Genomic DNA, 20996 nt, shown 5'->3' with positions numbered 1-20996 from the left:
TAAAACTGTGATTATTTCTTACTAAAAGTAACTTGTTCTGCAAGCTTTAGTCTTATAGAAAGAAACAAAATGGTTTCTTTGACCAAGATCTGTTTGTCCAACCAATGTGGCAAAGCCACGAGGGGAAGATTAAAGTTAAATCCATTGGATCATTGGTAGGCCTGTGTCAGACTTTTGGGTGCTCATTCTGGGATTGTTTCTGTGGTACTTTCTCAGAGGATCAATTCCTTGGGTGATAAACAAGAAATGAACCACTTTTTGGGGGATGTACTCTGTTTTCCCCCTTTCAGGGAGAATTCTGGAGAAAAGAAATCCAGACTTCTGGCGCAGTGTTATTGACTGCTTTGTAGTGATTCAGCCTTAAGATAGGAGGTAACACACCTTTATGTGTGGACCCACCAAATGCGGAGCCAATTTGGATAAAGATTGAGGGAAAAATAATACCTGTTGGTTTGCCTTCTGGAAACCACAGTTTCATTTTATTGTTGATTTCTCTTTCATCTTGTCATAACTTTGTTGAAGCCCAAACTGAAGTATCAGTTTGCAAACATGATAGCTAAACATACAGAACAATTACAGTAATTCTTACTAAGTGATTCTCAGTTACGTCTTGTGGCCATAATGACATATCTCTCTGTCCCTCGTGCTCCTAGGGATAACATCAACAATGAACTCCACTCATCAAAAGGTCATACCTCAAACTAATTTAGAAAAATATCGTATATGGTTTATATAAATAAATATCTCTGCAAATTATGGTGAAAATTTCAGTTCTCTTCAGTTCTCTCTACAGTGCAAGGAGGAACTATTACAATGGCCTACCACCCTGGACTAAGAGTGGAGGAGTGGGGGGCACCTGGGTGGCTCAGTCAGTTAATCATCTGCCTTCGGCTCAGGTTGTGATCCCAGGATCCTGGGATTGAGCCCCACATCAGGCTCCCTGCTCAGCAGGAAGTCTGCTTCTCCCTCTGCCCCTCACCCCACTCGTGTTCTCTCTCTCTCTCTCTCTCTCTCTCTCTCTCTTTCTCCCATTCTCTCTGTCTCTCTCAAATAAATAAATGAAATCTTTAAAAAAAAAAAAAAAAAAGAATGGGTGAGTGGGATGTTCTGGAAATTCATTGACTGAAAACATCAGTGTATGATCAAAAAAGACATCATTCCTCACTTTATCATTGGATTAGGGGACCAAAGTAAGACCTATGCTATGGTCTCTTGCTGTTATTTTTAATAATTTAATAAGAACTATCCTCTATCCTTAAAGAAGTGCTTTGGAGTATTCTTAAAAATGTCTTCCTCCTTTTCCATCTTTGCATGTTTCGTATTTCTTCCCAACACAGCTGCCCAGCTATGATACTATGATACTGTCATCCATTCCCTGCACGTACCAGAACTAAAAGTATTGCTTTGTGAGTAGGGCAAATATGTACTGAAAATTGGCTGCCAGTCCTACCGCATTTTATTCTGGTTTCATTTCCCTCATTCTCACTCACCTCTCTCCTCAGGAATCCAAAACCACCCTTCACAATTGCCCCTGCCTAAGGCATGTGCACAATGATGTATACACTCTCCTACTTTGAAAAGTGATCAGTAGGAGTGATTTTCATCTTTCCATTGCCAAATCTGCCGAAGTACCTCCATACACATCTCAGCTGTATCTGTATTTCATCCATGTTTTCTACCTTCCATCTTTCCTAGCGCAGCAGTACAACTATTTGTATTAAAAGCTACATTTGCTCTGGACTGAGCATCTCTTACCTGAATGAGAATATGTTTTCTTCAGTCACGTTTTTCTAACATCATTAATATCTTTTTTTCAAAAGGATCATTCTTGCCATGCTCTAGGATTCTCCGTTTAAAAAGGAAAAAAAGTCTCTCTTAGAATGAGGTCTCTCTCTATGATCCCCTTTCCAGCAAAACTTCTTAAGAGCTGTGTATGCGTCTCCTGCCCTTTCCTCACTACAGCCTCTCCTGATCATATTGGACAGGCGCCCCACTAGGCACTGCACTGAAACCAATTCTGCTCAAAACATCAGCCATCAACATATTGTCAAATACGACGTCACTTCTCATCTTACTGACTTCTTAGCATCATTGACAGTTGTCCACTTCTTTTTAAAACATCTGCATCTCTTGGCTTCCACTACACCATACACACCTAGTTTCGTGCCTTCCTACCTTGTCCATCTCTCTCACTCAGTCTCCTTCCCATGTTTCTTCTCTACCTGGATCTAAATGTTGGAGTGACCACAGGTTTGGAGCTTGTTTCTTCTTGTTTACAGTCTTTCTCTAAAAGATCTCTTATAGTCATCACCTGCTTATAAATATCATTGTACATGTTTGTAATTCCCAGTTTTTTATCTCTAACTCTGGATTGACTTTATTCCTTTCTTCCTCCCTCCATTAAATTTCCTCCCTCCATCCCGCCCACCCTTCCTTCCTTCCTTTTTATTCTGTCTTCCTTTTTTTTTTTTTGTTTGAGCTCCATCATTTTATATCCAACTATGTTCCAGATATCTCCAATTGAATGTAAAGTAGGCATCAGAAACACTATGCAGCCAAAATAAAATATTTGATTCTTCCACTCCATCTCAATCCAGCCTTTCCTCTATCTCTCCCATCCCAATGTTCAGCACTTCCATTCATCCAGTAGCTTAAGTGAAAAGTATTGAGTTTATCCTTGATACTTTGTACTCTCCCATCCAATCTGTCAGTAGGACTTGTTGACTCTGTTTCCAAAAGATACCCTAAATTAATCACCCTCTCTCAATCTCCACTGTTATCATTCTAATCTGTGCTTGTACTCTTACAATCCATTTCTCACACAAAAACAAAATGATTTTTTATAAAACCTAAATAAAATCACACTGCTCCCCTACTTAAAGCTGTCCAAGAGACTACTTGTTTCATTCAGATGAAAATCCAAATTCCTCTTTTGGCCTCAGGATTCTTTCTAACCTGGACCATGCCTATTGCTCTAAATCCAGCTTCCACTCCGGTCCTACAGACAAACTAGACATGTAGCACCCGCACACTTCACAAGTTTGGTCCCATCTCAGCGCCTTCATATTTGCTGTTCCCTCTGTTCAGGATGCTCGTCTCTGAAACTGGATCATGGATGGCTCCACTTAGATATTCAGAGCTCGCCTCCAAAGTTGCCTTTTTTCAAGGTGACCTTTCCTGGTGGTAATATTGCCTTGCCTATTATCGTGTGACTCTGTTTTGTTTTCACATTAGATCTTATCACTATTGGAAATCAAATTATGTATTTCTGTTTTCTTATTTATTTTCTATGCCCCCTAGCCCCAATTCCATATTTATAGCTCCATCTTCCATAATGAGAATCCTGGTCCCCAACCACACTAATATATGCATTTATTTGTTCTACCATACAATACACACAAAACATCTACTACTAACAACTACAAACCTACCAAGTGAAGTTCTCATTTCTTTGCAGCTCTGTTTGTCCTTAGACTCTGTGCTCTGAAGGTGTCTGGTCAGGACTCTATGTTCAGAAGTTCCATAAATTCTTTTTCTCTGTGGTTGTATTACCTGCTTGATATATAGTTACATTCATCTGTTGATAATTTCAACTCAAGTTCAAGAGTAGCTTTTCATCCTTTTTTATTGAATACTGTTTCTGAATATGTAAAACACTTACATAGCACATAAGTCAAAAGTTACGCTCCAAGAAAACTTGCTCCCATCCCAACTTTAATATCTTAGAAATCATGGCAAACATATGATTACTAATCTTTTAGTTAAAATTACCAATTCTCCACTGTTGTACTTTTAGAAGTCTCTTGTCCTTTTTCTCTTTAAATGATGCTGGCATCAACAAATGTGTCTTTTAAAAAAATTTCTTGATACTTTTCTGATCTTTTGTTCTAACTGTGGTATAGAATATTTGCCATTATGAAGTTTTTGCTATTTATTGTTTCTCTGTATCAGATATCTGCAATTATAATTAGTATAAGTATTAGTCCAAATGTAGGGGAATATTAGCTATTACAGATGATAGAGTTTCTCTCTGTATAGACACATAACAAATTCAAAATTGAACTTAGGTTCCTCCCCCCTGCCCCGTTTTACCTGTGCATATGGATCTCATTTAGCTCAGTCTAAAGTGGGCTTAATAGTACCCCCTTTTTGGAGTTCACTACATAGTCAATCATTATCCTGACCTGAGTGATTTTTCTAGAAGTAGCCTATATTCTAATCTATTAATGGTCCTTTGTTTAGATTCTTTTAAACTCATAGTCTTAGGAGATCATCTATTTTCTATCACAGAGTTGTCTTGCGAGTGATGTTCTGGCAGACATGTTTTCCTCTCCACCTGCCCCTCCCACACCTCCCCGCAGAGAAGCTGACTGGGGGATGTGGGAGGGAGAGAGAGAGAGCAATGCACTAGAGTCCCTGGATCCACACAAAGACATACAAAGTCTCATTTAGGTAGTTAGATTAATATCGTATATTCCCCTCTCAAAGAGTTTACGTTCTAAATTTATCTAAAACTTATTTATGTGTTACATGGCTAGTTATAGCATAAGGCAGAACACTACACGACTGTAGCAGAAATGTCAAATGTCTTCGAAAAAAGATAGAAGATTTTAATTTCAGTATGAAGGATCAGTCAAAAGATGCTGTTAATAGTGTTTTTTTTTTTAAAGGTTATCCAAGAAATGAGTCTGTGAATATCTCATTCAATTTAACAAGTATGTATCAGCCACACCAATAGGCCTATACATACCGCATGTTGTGGGTACATGGTATTATGAGAATCACTGGGCATACAAATATTGGGCAAAAAACAGCATCAGCTTACAAAGAAGTGTAAGGCTATCCACATAATAGAGTCACATGGACTCTGCTTGAACATCATCTTCCAAAGCCATTATCCTCCTCCTAATTTATCCTGCACACTGCAACCAGAATAATGTGGCTAATGCAAAGTTTTGAACATTTGGTTCTTTTACTTGAAAAGTTTTAGTGGCTTTCCATTTTCTAGATATAGTCAGAAACAAGTGTTTTAATTGCTCACCCTTATAAATATTTTTTTTAATTTGAGCACTTCCCATTGCACTTAGGTTTTTTATTTATAAAACACCTATATGTATCCTTGTGCTACTGGGCATAATAAAATATACAAAAATAAACAATAGAGAAAAAGAAAAATAATGAGATGAAAAAATGAGATCGACATGATAGAAGTCATTTAAAAAATATCTTGCTAACCATAATGGCATTTTACTATAATTAGCTAATATTTGAAGGATATATAGATGCAGATTTGAAGGATATATAATATTTGAAGGCAATATACATATGTACACATACATACACACATGCAGGTGAAGTATTTTAAATAGCACTCTGAACACAATCTTCTTTTGATTTTAGATAGCAATTGTTTTTACTCATTAATGTGATCGATGAAGAACTCAGTCTAGTATTAATAACAGTAGTAACTATTAGTTAACGATTAGTAACTATTAGTAGTAAACTATTAATATTAATAATCCTAATTAATAACATTAATGCTAATGTTAGTATTGACAAGTTACTGCTATTATTAATACTCGATAATGAGATACACTGTAACACTATAATAATACTAGCAGTGGAAACAATACTACCATTGTTTCCTTTGCTATTTTCTGGTTTACTTATACCAGAAAAAAAATATAGGCCCATTATTATCTTTTTTCTACCTTATCCCAAAACACCACCTCTCCTACTCTGTAAGATGTTTGTACGCTATCACACTGGAGATTTAAGCCTGAAGTCCTTCATCCAGCTTCAGAATTCTCTGTGACATGACTCTAAACTAGTCATCTTCATCCAGTTATTTGGAAGGACTGATCCGCATCTCCTGACCAGGCTCTGTGCCTAGATCCACGTTCGGCCTCCACTTGAATGCCCTGTCAGCTGTCACGGGAGAACAGTGGGCACCTCTCAGTCATGTTTCACTGCCTCACATCTAGAACAATCACAAAGAACACAGATCTCATTGAGAATTCACTCTTGACCTTACTGTATTGGTTGATAGTAAGACCTCCATAATTTCAAATTAGTGAGATTTTTACCCTCCTATTTGCTATTTCTTCTTCCATTCATGAAGGGACCAATCTCAAGATTACCAGTATATCAGTAAAATTTATTTTTTTCTCTTCTCTTTTTTTTTTAAATTCTGCATTATATGGTAAGTTTATATAAAAATAGAAAATATTTGGATAAATGAATCAGTAGGTGAACACAGTCTCTGGAATTCTGTATATACTGATGTTCATAGCAGGGTTTTTTTTCATATATTTTTAAGTAAATCACCCATTCTGATGTGCTGTGTTTGTTTCTAATTAAAACCTCCTCCAATAGCTCATGTGAAAAACAATCTTAGGTACTAATTATGGGTAAAATTTACTGTAATGTTATAGCATCCAGGTATTTCAATACTGGGAATCTGCAACTACTTTCTGAAAAATGTCAGAAACAAGAAATTCACACTGGCACATTGGATTCAGTATCATGCCCTGTTCAATTATTTTACAAAAGAAAATAATTAAGAATTTAATTTGTAAAGAGCATTTTAATTGTTGGTAAATCTGTCATGGAAGCTGACTACTTCTTATAGCTTGCATCACTTGAAGATGTGTATTTCTGGAAGCTATCTCCTTGAAGTTTTCTACTTCTTTACTAGGAAAATTTTATATCTGTTTTTTGTTTGTTTGTTCTTTCATCTGCCAGTTAGGTCATTTTTTTTTTAAAAGATTTTATTTATTCATTTCAGACAAAGAGACACACAGAGAGAGAGAGAGACAGAGACAGAGAGAGAACATGAGCAGGGAGAAAGGCAGAGGGGGAGGGAGAAGCAAGCTCCCCGCTGAGCCAGGAGCCCGATGTGGGGCTTGATCCCAGGACCCTGGGATCATGACCTGGGCCGAAGGCAGACACTTAACCATCTGAGCCACCCAGGCGCCCCAGTTAGGTCATTTTTAATTATTCTATGTTTTATCAGCTAGCAAGCCATTCACAAGGACCAAATGAGATTCTTTCTTTTACAGAAGTTCAGCATCCAGCCCAGGGAGGTTTCACAAGGAGTTGCAAGTTCATGACTGATTATTGCATGAGAGTTTCAGGTTTCACATTTTTACCCAGCAAACTTTATGTCGCCTTTAGGATTAGCTGGTCTTGTGGAAAGATAACCCAAGAAGACACGGAGATATTCTATGCAGCCGTGTAACATTACAATGATGATACTGACTTATTAAAAAAAATCCTGTTTAGCGGGACTTTATCTTCACCAACATACCAGTCCCTATGCTCTTCAGCTCCAGGCGCCGTGGTCATAAACTTCTTGAATTTGCAGTCCTAAAAAAAGCAATTTCCAAACATTTGTGACAACACTTGCCCATAAGGAAACATAGGATTTAGGATTTAGATATATACAGAAAAGTTCAAAATAACTGAAACCATCTAATATTGATAAATATGCATTCGGTTTCTTCTTCTTCTTCTTCTTTTTTTTTTTTTTTTATAATTCAAACTTAACTTCAAGTGCCAAAATTTAAGAAACATGAACAGCCAAAGTCCTAATGAGTGAAAATTATTCTCACTCATAATTGGGATAGATCTTTCTGAGCATAGGACTGGAGAAAAACAAGCTTTTTTAGGCACTTTTCATGTCAGAGTAGCTGACCTCTATTTCAGAGCAACATTATTGTGATTGTCTCAGTCTCGTCCAGTTGAAAATATTCTGTCCATGGAATTTGATACAGCAGTTTCTGTTTCACTGTCCCTGTGGAAGAAAGCAAGAGAAGATACTGAATTTTCCTGTATCGGACAAGGTTTCCCAAGTAATGACTGAGCCTCATGCCTTCTCTTCTTAAAATAGGTATTATGAGACCATCTTAGCACATACTTCCATGTAATCATGAATATGTCCATAGATGCTTGAAAAAAATGTGTGTATGTGTAATTTTCCATAACCTAAACACAAATAGATCTTAAAGCAACATTTAGGATTTAATGTCATATTTGACTTGCTCAAAGGGATTAGGCAAGTAAGCCTTAGAAGGAAGTATTCCAAATCAAACTCAGCTTTATTGTTTGGTGATAAACTCTCATATAACTTGTAACACAATAATTTAAAAAATCTTCTCTGTTCAGTGCCTAATTGAATTTTCTCAGATTTATGTGCTCTCTTCCTCATAATTTCTTAGTTTTTTCCAATTCTTATATAATTGGCCTTTACTCCATGACATAAACATCTAACAGATGAATGGCTATTTATATATTGTTTTCATCTCTGTGCATATTTGCTTTGGTATATGTCTTATATTTGTTCTTTCTTTGTATTTTAAGACATACAGTTTCAGAAAATAATTTTGAGCATTGTGTTTTCTATGCATATGTAGAATTCAAAAATAGAATTTTAAACTTAGAAGACACAATGTGATAGAAACTGAAGAATAACACATTCAACTAATCATCAGTTGTAGAAATAAGTCTTAGCTTTAAAAAATAAAATAATGAAAGTATATTCATAGCTCTGTAATATTATTAAATAATTAAATTGTCTGTTAATCCACAAATATTTTCCTTTTGGCAGCAGTTGATCACTCTCAATAGCTTGTTTTTATGGAGATAAGATGTTTTGATGTACTGCATGTGTGATATATCCAGTCCATCTGTTATGAAAAAAATTGAAATTATCTCTAAATTAAGCCAACAATCCTCAAAATAAACAACTAAATAAGTATATAAGGCATATGGCACAAACTGTTACTTTTGTGTATTGTCTAATCTCTAAAAAAAATCCTGATAACTAAGCATTTATATTGTAAATCACAAAGAACCAAAGCTACTCACAGATTAAGGGGCAGTTAACTGACCTGCCTGGTCTATACTGGCAATTCATTTAATGAAGCTTAACCCATGAAAGAAGGGGGGATTACTAGCATAAAAGCCAGATGAGACATGGGCTATCGGAGTACATGGATTTCGAAAGGGACATGGAAATGGCCATGCCTGCTTTCCTTTTCAGGTTTGCTCCAGGTTAATAGGACTAAAAAAACATTTCTTTCTAGGGAAAGTTTGGCCAAGGAAGAGAAGGAGGAAAATGTGGCTTATTTCCAGCTCTTAAAGAAAAGCAGGGCTGAAAGGAACAAAGAGATGAGACTATCAGGATGTGTTTATAGTATACCATCTTTAAGAACCACATTAAACTGAACCACCTTGTCCACTGTTTACTTGGTTTCTAATGCTTGATGTCACTTATTACATTTCAGTTAGAAAAAAAAAGTAGACAAAATTACTTATTCTCACATTGTTAAACATGGACGATCCTATAGAAATTCTTTTCCCATTCTATTATCAATCTTTCAGGGTTAAAAGGGTGTGTGTGTGTGTGTGTGTGTGTGTGTGTACCTAGATATATAAGTAAATAAATAAATAAGCAAATAAGCAAATAAGTAAGTAAGTAAATAAATAAATAAATAAGAATACTTACAGCTCCCAAGTGGAATAAAATCAGTACAAAAGCTTTATGCAGCATTCAAGGTAGTCAAAAATAATGACATTTCATTGTATGGCATTGATCTTGCATACTTTAACTTTGATTTAAAAGGAAATCTTGGCAGGCAATTAACCTACATATAAAGATTTGTATAATAGGAAGCTCTTTTTGAATTGCTAATAGGTAATTCCTTTTCTTCCTAGCAGCCCATTGAGGACTTCTATTTTTTAATGTGAACTCTGTCTTCCATAGTATATTAGCATGAACTCTTTCAACTGTCCTTGGTGTCTAGTATTATATGAGTTCTCCATAGAGCCGTTTCCTCCTATTTCTTACGAGATAGATTCTGTGTAAGGGGAAAATAGCTGAAATACAAAGCCCTACTGGAAAATGTCAGCATCTGAATACGTATCTCATTGCCTATGCACCTTGCCAATTAAGAATTGATTAAAAGGAATTAGAGTAGAAGGAATATAATAAGATTTTAAAAACCACAGAAATTAGATGTCATTGTTTTAGAGAAACAGACATCACGTACCAAGAAAGACCAGTTGTTAATCAAGAAATTTAAGGATATAAATTGAGACTGTGATGAAACTTTGTTCAATGGCCACATGTCTAAGAGAAAATGTTAGGAAAATTTCAGTATCAGCCTTATTAAGAACCATACCTTTTTAAAAAAGAATCATATCTTCAAGTTAATCTTTAATAACATCTGGCCTAGGAAACATTGTCTTTTCTCAGGCTATATTCAATATTATCCAATTATTTTATAAGAAAATTGTTCAATTAACAGCATCTATTAGTTTATAGTATCTTAATGTGTCCAACATCTTTAGCCCTATATTCAAAATCTTTGAAAATCTGGTCCTATCACGTTTCAAAATTTATGTTCCAAATCCTTTCCTAGACAAATCTATCTTAGCCAAGCAAGTCTACTGATTTTTCTTGAAGTATACCTCTATCATTATTCCTACTTCTATTTATTTCTTCTTGACAAAAGTCATTAATTCTAAATTATACAGTAGGTACTTTGTTATTATTAAGTGCACTGCTTTTCAAATATATCCCTGATAAAGTTTATTATTGCTAGTTTTAATCGTTACTCCCACTTTTCCATGTTTAGGAGAAAGGAAGGGATATAGCTTCCTGATTGTGTCATCCAAAGTGCTCCCTATTTCTCCAACTTAACATGACATCTGATTTGATGATCTTGTTCTTTCTATCTCCATGCCTGATGAAAGATGCAGTGATTTAGGTATGAAGTGATAAGAGTTAGGCTCAACTGGTGATAGTAGAGATGGAAATTAAAGATATCTAAGTAAATATAAGAGAATTAAGGATTAGGAAATGATTGTGAAACATGAGAAAATATGGCTGTGGGCAGAGGGCCAGATTATATGGAGAAACAATGAGTTCTATTCGAACATATTAAATTTGAAGACATGTACAAAACTACATTTGGTGCATGTATTCTTGATAATGTATATATCACTATAAATATATATTTATACATGCACATTAACATACAGGGTTTCATATATAAAGCCATGAATTCTTTCATTTATAGGCAAAAGAATAAAGCTTCAAGTATGATTTTGATACTTTGCAGTTTTGCCCTAAGTCCTGTCATTGGCCCTTGGTCATGATCTGAATGCACTTCCATCCTATGAGGCTAGAGATTAGGTAAGACATTAGGGCTGAGGATGATACTATAAAGTGTTATTCACATAGACGTGGCAGTTGAATATATTCAGGATAAACTGGCACAGTTAGCAAGGAGGGTGAAACAGTGATGGTGACACCCATAGCCAAGAATTATGCTATTGAAAAAACAAACACACAAAACCTACTTTTGTATCAGTTAACTATCGTATCACAAATCATAACAGGGTGCCTGGGTGGCACTGCAGTTGGTGAAGCAACTGACTCTTGATTTCAGCTCAGGCCATGATTTCAGGGTCCTGGGATCAAGCCCTGAGTTGGGCTTCTTGCTCAGCGGGGGGTCTGCTGGAGATTTTTCCCTCACCTTCTCCCTCTGCCCCTCCCCCTACTCATGCTCACTCTCTAAATAAATAAATAAATACATACATACATAAAATCTTAAAAACAAATCATACTAAAACTTACGGTTTATAATAACCCAAATTTATTATTTCACAAAGCTCTAGAGTCACCTGGGTGTCCCTGCTGATGGAGGCCACACTCGCCAGAACTCAGCTGAGTTCACTCATGCATGCACAGTCAACTGCAGAGTCGGCTGAAGACTGGCTAGTCAAGTAAGGCCTCAGCTGGAAAACCTGTCTTAGCTCCCCGTGCCCGTGCCCTCTCAGTCTCAGGCAGGCTGTCTTAGTCGTCGTCTTATAGTAGGGCCACCGTTTCAAGAGAGAATGAACAGAAGTGCTCAAGGCTTCTGAGGGCCTTGACACAGCCCTGGTACACTGTTTTGGTTAAAGCAGGATTCAGAAGGCCAGTCCAGACTTTAGGTGTTCAAGTTTGCGCAGGAAGAGAGGCCTTCCCCTGCTCCCTTGCTCTTCTCAGGGTACTGTGCACCAAAGTATCAGGCCGCATGGTATGGAGAATGCAACAGTATTATAAAGAGTTGTTTCTGCAAGTTTACTTTTCTTCTGGGAATATAAAGTGTAGAGGCATGAAATTATCAAACTGAATGCATGCAATTAAGAAAATAAGAGAATAATAAAACCGGTCTCCCGAGGCAGCATCTGATTAATTGCAACAAGTAAGAGAATTCCACAGAGAGATTACAATAGCTGGATGAAATGTCCTATTAATCAGTGTTCCAGAATAAAATTTGGAGTATTTTGTGAAAAAGAGAATACAAGAATTTATATATTCTCCGAATCAATTGTAGGTTCTTCACCCCATTGCATGAGCTTACATGTAAGATGAACACAGAGCAAGATCTTGAGGAATTCAGGGACAGAAACGGGAAGTTTGGATGGGGTTGGGGGGTAACAGTCTGATTAGAGGGACGACTGTGTGACTCAGTCATTTAAGCATCTGACTTTGGTTCAGGTGATGATCCCAGGATCCTGGGATCGAGTCCCACATCAGGCTCCTTGCTTAGTGGGAGCCTACTTCTCCCTCCGCCTTCCGCTCCCTCTGCTTGTGCTCTTTCTGTCTCTCTCTGAAATAAATAAATTTTAAAAAGGTGCCAATTAGAAAGTGCTGCTAGGAAGGCATGCCTGTTGGGGGTGCTGCAATGTGGTAGACAGGACAACAAGACCTGGGACAAGGCTAGGGGCATGGGAAAAGAGATTTGCCAGACTAGTTACTTACTTCTAGGTGGTTATAAGGCAAGCCCTGCCTAAGGCTTAAAGTGGACAGAACTTCATAGTGTGTGTGTGTGTGTGTGTGTGTGTATGAGAGAGAGAGAGAGAGCACGGGCCAGGTGTGGGGGGGGCTGTTGATTCCATATGTGCTTTAAACAAATGTGTAACTTAAAAGCACAGTAAATATTTACTTTCTCTGCAATCAAAAGTGTAAGTGCATGTCGTAGGCAATGTGGGGCGGGGGAGGGGGGTGGCAAGGAGCCAAGGTTGTCGCATGAGAGGACATCAGAACCATCCTTCCAATTAGTCACTGTTTTACCTTGTTATGGAAGCCCCGCTAATCTGCTTTGTTAAAATAGTCAAGTCCTTGGTCTGTACTGTTTGGATTGTCAAATTTTAAACCTTTGAAATGTTGCTCAGGTTTATCTTCTTTGATGTGCTAGCAAGAACACATCGTTCCATATGAAATTAAGAGAACAGGAAAGGGTGGCTGGAGCACACAGAACCAGAGCAGTTGGGCTCTGATGAGCCAGATCAGTGCGGATATCAAGGGAAAAGTACTTAGCTGTTCTGAATGACCACCTTTCTTCATTAGTGCAAACTGTGATGAATTACTGACGCAGGACAAATCACGCGGGACAAAATAATATATGACACCGAGATAATGAAGAGGATAAACATGCATGTGGAGCAGAAACTACATCTAATAAATTAATCAGAAATAAATAGGTAGTGATATTTTCAAATAAAAGAAGTACAGTTCTAATGCAAAGTGGTTCTACAGTGGTTTTTCTGCTCATTGCTCAATTAGGTCCCCAACTACTACTAAAAATCATTTTGTATTAGAATAATTGTATAAGTAGAAACATTATCAAATACCCTTGCTGTTTCCTTAAAGATATTTGGCAGGATTGGATTATTTGTACAATGTTATATTCTGTCAAGAAATTATTGGAGAAAAGCTGTTAAAATTTTAATTTCTGCCAGAACACTTTGGGTGTCAGGAAAATGAACTTTTTAATACCCTGGCAACAGATTAAATAACATCTTTAAATATGGTTTGACATTTATTTGAAAGAATTATGTATTTTTTTCATCTTTTTATTAAATTATGGCTGTCACCACATAAAGATGAAAAGAATGTATTTTTTAAAAGACTGCAAATACAGTAATCAGCCACCAAGTTTGCTCAGTCTATTGAAAAACTTGCTTTTCTCAGCAGGTTGGCTTCTTAATTATCTTATCATTTTAGAGCTCTGCTATGTATTTTGCTTAATGATGTAATCGTATATTTTTATTTTCCCCCAAACAGTGCAGTTGTTGATTATATGTGTTTTTGCCATTTGATAAAGTGGAAGTGGTCGCCAAAGATTACCTTAAATCTTGGCCTCCTGTTCTTCATTTCCTTTGAGATAATCCCTTCACTCATTCTTTCTAACAGGCCTCTCCATAAGTTTGAATAATAACTATTAAACTCATAATAATAACTATTAAACTACTTTTAAGTTTAAAGCACTACACATTACATATTGCAATTTTAACATGGAGTAAGTGGATGGATTTAAATTCTAGAACTTGAGGCTTCAATAAACATCTCTTAAGAAGCGATTCTGACAAAAGCTCCTGAAAACAAGCATTATAGGTACCTAAATCATAATGTTGGCTTCTGGTGGACACTTCATTAATAACTAGATGTGAACAGTGTTATATACAATGCAGAAGTTTGGGGAAAAAAGAAGAACTGTATAGTTTCTACATGATTTCCAATAGACTAAGAGTCTCAAAAATGAATTAGGTGCAGTTTTAGAAAAGTTTAAGAGGTTTTTAAAATATTTTGAAGAGTGCAGAAATATATTAAAATAGCATCCTTTAATTATTTAAACTTAAAATAGTCAAGCTACATGGATTGGAAATGATGTACAATGTAGATACTGATTACCAGAGCAAAAATAACCCTCCAGACCATTTTTTTTTTTCATTTTATTACAGTTGAAACAATGTTGCATTAGCTTCAGGTGTACAACCTAATGATTCCACAAGTTTATACATTATACTCACTACAAGTGTAGCTCCCATCTGTCAGTTTACAAGAGTATTACAGTATCATTGACTATATTCTTCATGCTGTGCCTTTTTTTCTGGTGAATTATTCCTTCCGTAACTAGAAGCCAGTATCTGCCACTCCCCTTCACTCATTTTGTCCATTCCCCACCCCCTCTCCTCTGACAACCATCAGTTTGCTCTCTGTATTTATAAGTCTGATTCTTTTTGTTTATTCATTTGTTTTTTAGATGTCATGTATGAGTGAAATCACATGGTATTTGTCTTTCTCTGACTTATTTCACTTAGCGTAATACCCTCTAGGTCCATCCATGGTGTTGCAAATGGCAGGATCTCGTCCTGTTTTATGACTGCATAATATTTTCTTTGTGGGTGTGTGTGTGTGGGTGTGGGTGTGTGTGTGTGTGAGAGAGAGAGAGAGAGAGAGAGACAGACATCTTCCTTATCCATTTGTTTATTGATGGACACAGGCTGCTTCCATATCTTGGCTACTGTAAATAATGCTGCAATAAATATGGGAATGCATGTACCTTTTTCAAATTCGTGTTTTCACTTCCTTTGGGTAAATATCCAGTAGTGGAATTATTGAATCATAAGGTATTTCTATTTTTTTTTTATATTTTGAGGAACCACATACTGTTTTCCATAGTAGTTGTACCAATTTACATTCCCAGCAATAGTATATGAGGGTTCCTTTCCCGCCACATCCTTGACAACAATTGTTATTTCTTGTCTTTTTTTATTTTAGCCATTGTGACAAGTATACAGTGATATCTCATTGTGGTTTTAATTTGTATTTCCCTGATATTCTCATTAGTGATGTTAAACATCATTTTATGTGTCTGTTGGCCGTCAAACACCATACACAACAATAAACTCAAAATGGATTAAAGACCTCAATGTGAGACCTGAAATCATAAAAACCCTAGAGGATTCTGAGCATAGGCAGAATTTCTCTGATATGGGCCATAGCAACATTTTTCTAGATATGTCTCCTGAGGCAAGGGAAACAAAAGCAAAAATAAGCTATTGGGACTATATCAAAATAAAAAGCTTTTCACAGCAAAAGAAATCATCAACAAACAAAAAGGCAACTTACTGAATGGGAGGAGATATTTGCAAATGATATGTCTGATAAGGGGTTAATATCTAAAATATATACAGAACTTATACAACTTGACACCAAAACAAACAAACAAACAAACGAACACTTTAAAAATGAGCAGATGACCCAAATAGACATTTTTCAGAGAAGACAAACCCTTCAGACCTTTTGATGTCACCTGACCTCTAACTTCTGTGAAAATTCATGGCCCTCAGGCCCAAACCTGATCTATAATATAATGTATACTTGCTATGCACTTCTGAGAAAGCTCTTTATTCTTTCATATGTATTTTAGCCTCAAAAACAAACCAGCTACAATATCATAGTTTCACATTTTTCAGTAGTCCTTTTTGTAAATGTACAAATCCATGTCTTTCTAAATAAAAGTCATAATACTATTATCATCTAGCAGAAATAGAGAGAAGCATCTCGGATGTTCATCAGTTTTTGGCTCTAGGCACTTAATTAAATCTGTGAGTATCTGTGAGTTTTTCAGTGGCCAGCTGTTGCATCATGTCCCAGACACTCTCAATGTAGGTGAAAAATGCTGATTTAATAGGCATGTGCCTGTTAGTGGTCCTCTGCTCAAAGCCCTATCAGATCTTTCAAGCTATTCCAATGGCAGCTTTATATAAATAGATCATTTGATCTAAACTTCTAGTATTCTAACAGATTTGTTTCACATTAGTTGGTTTCCAACATGCTACTGTTTTTGGAATGAAACAGGATTTGGGAAATAGAAGCCTTGGGTTTAAGGTCTAGTTGTATCATTTCCTGGTTATGTGATAGTAACCTCTTGGCTTGTTCCCGCTCTAGCTTCTTAATCTGCAAAATGTTAACACTGTCAGCGCTGTGAGGACTAAAGACCAAGGCTATTCCATTTAACCATCTGCAGACATCAGCTTTTCCTCCTCTAGTGGTATTATTCCCAGTTCACCAAAGTTTCCTTTTGGAAACTTCTGTCCTGGTCCCAAAGTGAACTGCAGCCCTGGGGGCACCGAAAAAGCACAGAATTTCTCTGAAGGGAATAGACCACGTCATTATCATCAGGGCCACTGGCTGGTGACTATTTCAACTCTGAGCCCTAGAACTGAAGTATAGATGTTTCTGTTACTGGGCCTTTTGCCCTTGTCCTGGAACTGGTAGGGAGGAGCACTCTTCTGACTAATGAACAGTCACAATCCCATTGTTAAGAAGTAGGAATTTCAGGGGCACCTGGATGGCTCAGTTGGTTAGGCGTCTGCCTTCGGTTTAGGTCATGATCCCGGGGTCTTGGGATCCAGCCCCACGTCAGGCTCCCTGCTTGGCGGAGAGCCAGCTTCTCCCTCTCCCCCATGCTTGTGCGCTTGCTCTCTCTTTCTCTCGCTCTCTCTCAAATAAATAAATAAAATCCTAAAAAAAAAAAAAAGAGGCAGCGATTTCAGGTCACCCCATTGGGCTACAGATCTGCTTGGAGGCCGTCCACAATAGGCTCAATCCCTCTAGCACCACCCCCTTGCCTTTCCTTAACCTCCCCAAACCTGTCTATCTTGCTGTCATCAGACTATCGAGTTGCCAACTTGTATGAGCCTTAACAACCCATAGGATACCATGAAGTTTCCCTGACCCTCCCAACTAAGAGGCATCTTTCACATATCTAAACTCTAGATTCATATCCAGGTTATACCACTTTACAATGCACTTCTTGACTATTTGAATTTCCATAATAGATTTGAAGACACAAATTTTTTCATCCTGCGATGTTTAGGACTATGTTTTAAATATCTTTGACACTGAATAAATAAATGTTGCGTAAATGAATCAGAGAATGAACGAATGCATAAATTGTATTGGAAATACTCCTTAAGTACGAATCTCTTCAATAAGAACGAAGAACCATACTGCCTAAAGTTAACTTCTTGGTATATTTTAATTTTCCTGGTTGCATAATACCTTAAAATGTTGGTCTAGTAAAAGCTATTGGAGAGGATGACAGATTCTCTCCAGGGTTTGAATTTAAAACATTTTTGACTATAAAATGAAGCCTGAAAAAAGACAGGTTAGGCATCCCTTCTATTAATATGAGTAGGAAAAATGGGATACATGCCAAACCATTATTCCAACCAAAAGGTGGGTTCAAATTAACTCTTAAAATGTCAAATTTTCAAGATGGAAAAAATAAAAACAAATCTTGAGCTTGAGATGCTGCATTCCTATGTAAGACTAAATACTGCAATTAAACAGTGATACCATTAAAGTATTTTACAAATGGTCAATGCTTGTGTAGCAAATGCCAGCTTCTATGACAACTAATCATTTTATGCATAGCCATTTAAAATATGCACATATCTTAAGATTCAAAATAATATCAAATTATACCAAAATTGTTTATATTTTAATGACTGCCCCTCACAAAAAAGTGACATACAGATATGTTTTCCTTCTTTTTAAAAATTAATTGCTTATTTTCATTGGTCAATGTCACTAAGTAGCTTGGGGATAGGTATCCTCTTTCTAAAGAAGAGAGAGAGTCTTACATTTTAAAACATGTATTCATCATTTTATGTTTAAACATATCCATGTGAAAGAATGTCAGAGCTGTAAGATTATTTTAATATTTTTTATCCAGGTGTCTGTGAAATTATTTTCAAAATCTTAACATGACAGTCATTTACATATTCCACAAGGGACTAACATATTTGGAACTGTCATTGGAATAGGGTGATAAATTAAATTCAGCTGAAACATTAGCCTCTATCCCCTGAAGGAACAAGTTCCAAACTTCACCCCTAAGTGGCTCTATGACTGATACTTCTTTTTCTTTTTGAATTCCACTTTTTAAAAAGCCCTTTCCATTCCCACAACTTTTCTATGTAGTTCTTCAATTGTTACTGGGACTTGCTTTTGTTTTTAATATAAATGTATGGCATAATTACTAAATAAAAAAATAAGAATGATGGTCCTATTAAAGAGTCAATATGAGATAAAAAGCCAATTAAAACCCCAGATGGAAGTGATGCATGAGAGAAAATAGTATAAATGGATAATGGTAATCAGTTGATTGGTTTATAGATCTAAAGTTCCCCACGGGATGTTTTAAATCCACATAGTGGCCTAGAATGCTGAATTTTGCATTTGGGAGCTTTTATTGAATGGAAAGATCCTTAGAAGGGTACGTTCCCTCTTGGCTTCACATCCAAGGAAGACTCAAAAGTAAGTTAATTCAGTCAGGGTCTGGAATAAATTGCACACAATAAATTCACTTTAGAAGATCTTGTCAAATAAGCTGGAGGCTGACCCATTATAAAATTCTAAAGATTAGATACAAAGCCATAGTTTTAGGGAAATGGCAGAATTTCAGTGGCTCAATATTTGACAATTTATTTATTGTTCTCTGTAGAACTGTAGTCATTCTGTGTATTTCTGTAGACTGCAGGATGATCCAGCTCCCCTGACTAGCTATGCTTGCAAGGTCTGACAATAGAGAAATATTTGTGATGTGTTATTCCCCTTCTCTGTAAGCTATTCAAAATTAATAACACAGTCTCTCAAGTGTTGTAAAAGAGATCATAATCCATAGATCATTTGCCATCTGTATTCTGGGTCAGAAGTAAGGCAAAATAAAAGAATAAAGGGTAGACAGGGGACAGTCAAAAGACACATAGCTTACATATAGGAGCAAAAAAAATTTGAAATACAATACTTCAAGTATGAAGCAAATTGAAGCAGACATCATTAGCTTTGCTTCTTGCTAGTTACAAATATTGAAGTTTTTTATTCGTTTTAATAAAGGTAAAGGAGTTAGGATCTCCTTGTCTATTAAGAAAAACCCTAAACCTTAGTATTAAACCTAACTTCAGCCTCTGTTTTAGTCTGTTCATGCTGCTATGACAAAATACCACAGACTGGGCAGTTTAAACAACAGATAGTTATTTCCTCACTCTCTGGAGACTGGGAAGTCCATGATCAAGGTGCTGGCAAATTCAGTTTCTGGTGATAGCTCGCTTCCTGGTTTGCAGATGACTGCCTTCTCTGCACAATCAGGAGGCATAGAGAGAGCTCTCTGCTGTCTTTTTCTTTCTTTTTTTTTTTTTTTAAGATTTTATTTATTTGAGAGAGAGAGAGAGCACGCATGAGAGAGGGCACTAGCAGGGGGGAGGGGCAGAGGGAGAGGGAGAAACAGACTTCCCAACGAGTAGGGAGCCCAAGGTGGGACTCAGATTCCAGGACCCTGGGATCATGACCTGAGCCCAAAGCAGACACTTAACCGACAGGTGCCCAGGTGCCCCTCAGCTCTCTTTATCTATAAGGGTTTCAATCCTATTGGATCAGGGCCTGACCTGTATGATCTCATTTAACCTTACTTACTTCCCCATCTCCAAATATAGCCCCTGGGGGTTGTGGTTCAACATATGACTTTGGAGGGGACACAAACCTTCAGTTCATAACAGCCTCAAAATAAATTATTTTGTTCTGATGTACTTTCTCAATCCTCAGTGTTTATGTATTACCCCTTATACCGCATATTCCTTCAAAAACCAATGTATTTTGTTTCTATTTGTGCATTTGTATTTTGGTGTTCAGTACCTTCATATGAATTTAAACTTTTCTAAACCAGATTTATATTTATTATGAATTATCATGGCTTTTTCTTATCTGCTTCATTTTCTCTTGTACATCATTTTCTATCTTCTACATAAATGGAATGTATCTGCATAGTACCTTAATTTCTTTTACATGTCTCTAGATTCTCTAAAGGATACACTGGTTTATAGTCATTTGAAACTTGAAATTCTATCTTCATGGAAATAGATATTCAAACATGTTTCCAGAAGGCATATCGCGCAGGTTGGTTAAATATTTATTGTCACTGAATGTAAATCATAACATTCTGTTGAAGAAATAGAGGAGGTGAGAAGAAATTTTATAGTACGTTGGCAAGACTTGGATATCAATCCCAGGCTTGACACTTTGTGGATGTGTGATCTTGGGCTGGTCATTGAGCCCACCCACCGAGTTTCTGTGTCCATTTCACAAAAATATG

The 20996-nt window shown here is 36.6% G+C and overlaps 1 protein-coding gene across 5 annotated transcripts in view; it reads left to right on the top strand.

Moving 5' to 3' along the window:
• ROBO1 (roundabout guidance receptor 1) overlaps positions 1 to 20996 on the top strand; it is a 1118917-nt gene that overhangs the window by 371033 nt on the left and 726888 nt on the right. The window lies entirely within an intron of this gene.

Source organism: Halichoerus grypus, chromosome 1, assembly GCF_964656455.1.
Source record: "Halichoerus grypus chromosome 1, mHalGry1.hap1.1, whole genome shotgun sequence".
Classification (NCBI taxonomy): Eukaryota; Metazoa; Chordata; class Mammalia; order Carnivora; family Phocidae; genus Halichoerus; species Halichoerus grypus.
The sequence above is the reverse complement of the archived record's forward strand: the minus strand, read 5'-3'. Positions and strand labels throughout refer to the sequence as shown.